Raw genomic sequence first — 3,444 nt, forward strand, 5'->3', positions numbered from 1 at the left:
GTTTTTAATACAAGTTGCATTAGGTACTAATTGTAAAGGGGGAAATGATAAATTGGCCTATGCTAAAATTAAGTCCTTTAGTTAATTAAAAAACATTAAAGGAATAAAATACTAAGCCATATAGTACAACAATATATTTGCAATACGTATTTTTAAGGGACTCACATCCAGAACATATAAAGAGCTCCTGAAAATCAACTAGAAAAACAACAACAACAACACAGTTACAAGCCACACAAATGAAGAAAAGTCAAAAAGCAGAAAGATGGTGCTTGCTTCAGTATCACATGTACTAAAACTGTAATGATACAGAGAAGATAAGCATAGCCCCTGCACAAGGGTGCTATGCAAATTCATGAAGCATTCCATAATTTAGTTCAGAGAAAAAAGTGAAAAGGGACAGATGGAATATTTGAAGAAATAGCAGTGGAAAATGTCCTAATCCTATTGAAGGACATAGCTATCCATGTCCAAGAAACACAATGTTCTTCCACCTGAATAGACCAACTCCAGGACACATACTAATCAGAATGTCAAATGCCAAAGACAAAGAGAGAATTCTGAGAGAAGCAAAAGAAAAATGATGCACAACATATAAGGGATACCCAATAAGATTAAGTGCAGATTTCTCAACAGAAACCATGGAGGCTAGAAGGCTATGATATGATATATTTAAGATTCTGCAATAGAAAAACTTCCAGCCAAGAATCTCATATCTGGCAAGATTGCTTTTCAAAAATGAGAGCAAGTTTAGGATATTCACAGATAAACAGACACTGAGAGAGTTTGTAACTAAGAGACTGGCTTTGCAGGAAATACTAAAGAGAGTACTACAGCCTGAAAAGAAAACACAAGAGAGGGATGCTGGGAAGAAATCTGAAATGAAGATTATATCAGGAAAGTAAATAAAAGTGTAAAAAGCGTGGTGAAAGTGAAATATAACAAATAAATCCCAAAGGTCAAAATGGGTGAAATAAGAACTGTCTTTACAGTAATAACATTAAATGTTATTGGATTAAACTCCCCAATCAAAAGACAGAATGGATGAGATATTTGAGCCATATATATGCTGTCTAATAACTTACTTTAGACTCAGAACACCAATAGATTTTAAGTTAAAAACCAGGAAAAGATATTCTACACATGCAGTAACCTCCCCCCCCCCAAAAAAAAAAAAACTGAAGTAGCGATACTTATATCAGATGAAATAGATTTCAAAAGGAAACCAGTTTTAAGAGACAAGGAAGGACATTATATATTAATAAAAGAGGCAATCCAGCAGGAAGAAATAACAATCATAAATGTATACATACCTAACCAGGATGCCCCAAGCTACATGAGGCAAAAACTGGCAAAACTGAAGGAAGAAATAGATATCTCTACAATAATTGTTGGAGACTTCAAATCACCACTTTCAGCATTGGGCAGACATCTGGACAGAGGATCAATAAAGAAACAGAGAGCTTGAATAATGTGATAAATGGAGTAAACATAATAGACATATACAGAGTATTACTCCCTAAAACAGAAGAATATACATCCTTCTAGAGTGCTCATGGATCTTTCTCAGGGATAGACTATATGTTGGGTCACAAAACAGATCTCAAAAAATTCAACAAGATCAAAATTATACAAAACACTTTCTCTGATCATAATGGAATAAATTTGGAAATCAACAAGAGGCAGAAAAAGGAATATATGATATTAAACAACACACTCCTAAATAATTATGGGTCAAAGAAGAAATTGAAAGACTAATCAATAAATATCTTGAGACAAAGCAATATGAGAATACAACATATCAGAACCTATGGGATGCAGCAAAGGCAGTTCTGAGAGGGAAATTTATAGCCCTCAAAACTTACCTTTAAAAAAAAGAAAGAACTAAAGTCGGTGACCTAAGTACACAGCTGGTGGAACTAGAAAAAGAACAAGAAATTATTCTGAAAGCAATTAGGAGTGAAGTAGTAAAGATCAGAGCAGAAATAAGTGGAATTGGGGGTAAAAAAACCAATAGTTAGAATTAACAACACCAAAAATTGGTTCTTCAAGAAGATTAATAAAATTGACAGACCCTTAGCTAGACAAAGAAAAAAGAGAGAAGATACAAATAAATAAAATGAAAAACAAAAAAATGGAGACATTACTACTGACCCTGCAGAAATAAAAGTGATCATATGAGGATACTATGAGCAACTGTATGCCAACAAACTAGACAATTTAGAAGATAGGGAAAACTTCATAAGAACATACAAACGCCTATACTGACTCTAGAAGAAATGGAAGATCTCAACAAACAAAACACAAGTAAAGACATTGAAACAATCTTCAAAATACTCCCCAAAATATTCCCCAGGACCAAATGGTTTCAATAATGAGTTCTACCAAGAATTCAAAGAAGATTTAATACCAGTGCTACTCAAGTTCTTCCAAAAAATTGAACAAGAAGGAGCACTACCAAACTCATTATATGAAGCCTATATCACCCTAATACCAAAGTCAGGTGAAGATACTATGATAAAAGAAAATTACATACTCATTTCCCTAAGGAATACAGATGTAAAATCCTCAATAAAGTACTTGTTTTTTTTAATCCAACAACACATTAAAAGAATTATTCAACATGATCAAGTGGATTTTATACCAGGAATGCAAGCATGATTCAACACAAGAAAATCAATCACATTAATAAATCAAAGAAGAAAAATCACACAATCTTATCAATTGATACAGAGAAGACATTTGACAAAATACAGCATCTTTTCTTGATAAAAATGTACAAAAGATAGGAATTGAAAGAAATTTTCTCAACATGATACAGGCCATTCATAAAAAACCCACAGCTAACATTGTACTCAAAGGTGAAAGATTGAAAGCTTCCCCATTGAGATCATGGACAAAACAAGGATGCTCATTTTCACCACTGTTGTACAAAATAGTACTAGAGATTCTAGCTAGAGCAATCAGGCAAGACAAAGAAATAAAAGGGAACCAAAATGAAAAAGAAGTAAAACTTTCACTATTCACAGATGACATGATCCTTTACCTAGAAAGTCCCAAATAGTCTAAAACAAAGCTGCTTGAGATAATAAAAGATTTCAATAGAGTCTTCAATATGCAAAAATCAATTGTGTTTCTATATACTAGTAATGCACAGTCTGAGGGAGAAGTCAGGAAAATTTCCATTTACAGTAGCAAATAAAAGAATCAAATATTCAGGAATAACTTAACCAAGAATGTAAAGCACATACATTAAGAAAACTACAATGCATTGCTAAAAGAAATTTTAAAATAACCTGAATTATTAGATGAATATTCCATACTCATGGACTTAAAGACTAAATAACATTAAGATGTCAATGCTAATCAACTTGATATACAGATTCAATACAATCCCAATAAAATATCCACCAGCAATTTTTAAAGAAATGGAAAACATATTAT

General features: G+C 32.5%; 1 non-coding gene across 1 annotated transcript; it reads left to right on the forward strand.

Moving 5' to 3' along the window:
- Positions 1-268: 268 nt before the first annotated feature.
- On the forward strand, positions 269-375 carry LOC111763745 (U6 spliceosomal RNA). The gene has a single exon (XR_002796549.2). It is a non-coding gene; the product is annotated as a U6 spliceosomal RNA (small nuclear RNA).
- The last annotated feature ends 3,069 nt before the right edge of the window (positions 376-3,444 follow it).

This window comes from Dasypus novemcinctus, chromosome 1, assembly GCF_030445035.2.
Source record: "Dasypus novemcinctus isolate mDasNov1 chromosome 1, mDasNov1.1.hap2, whole genome shotgun sequence".
Lineage (NCBI taxonomy): Eukaryota > Metazoa > Chordata > Mammalia > Cingulata > Dasypodidae > Dasypus > Dasypus novemcinctus.